Raw genomic sequence first — 594 nt, forward strand, 5'->3', positions numbered from 1 at the left:
ATCCTGAACAAAAGTTGCTTGAATTGCCTCTTATCTGAGAAATGCATAAGAAAACAACTGCTGTAAGAAGTGCCACACAGGGGATTCTTCAACTGCTGGTCCACTTCTTCAAGCTGCCTTGGGAAAAAAAAAAGGGAAAACGTTAATTACGTAAGAAAACCCATCTCTCCTCCCAGTGAGCGACAAAGGGACTCATCCCCACCAGGTCCCTGGCAGAGCAGGCAGGTGCCGGTCCCGCTCTGCTTGGGCTACTTTGGGATTTTAAAGCCTTTTGGATGGAGCCGGCGGGGAGCGGGCGCCGATCCCGGGTGTACGAAGCCGTGGCTCGGACTCTCCCCGCCCGCTCCAGCGATGGTTTTCTTGACCAAAACCTGCGACTTCGGCTCTCGCCGGCAAAGAAAAAAGAAAGTGTCATTGGAAGGGGGGGAGCAGAGGGCGGTCTTGATCTATGGAGCCCGCCCCTTTTTAAACAGAGAGTCCCGGCAGCTCTCGTCCACCAGCCCGACGGGGGGAGAGGCGGAAAGCGAGGGAGAGCAGGCAGGCAGGCGGGCGGGCGGGCGGCTCCCCCGTCCCGGCCCGTCGGTCCCGACCCCG

The sequence above is a fragment of the Geospiza fortis genome, unplaced genomic scaffold (assembly GCF_000277835.1).
Source record: "Geospiza fortis unplaced genomic scaffold, GeoFor_1.0 scaffold70, whole genome shotgun sequence".
NCBI classification, from domain to species: domain Eukaryota; kingdom Metazoa; phylum Chordata; class Aves; order Passeriformes; family Thraupidae; genus Geospiza; species Geospiza fortis.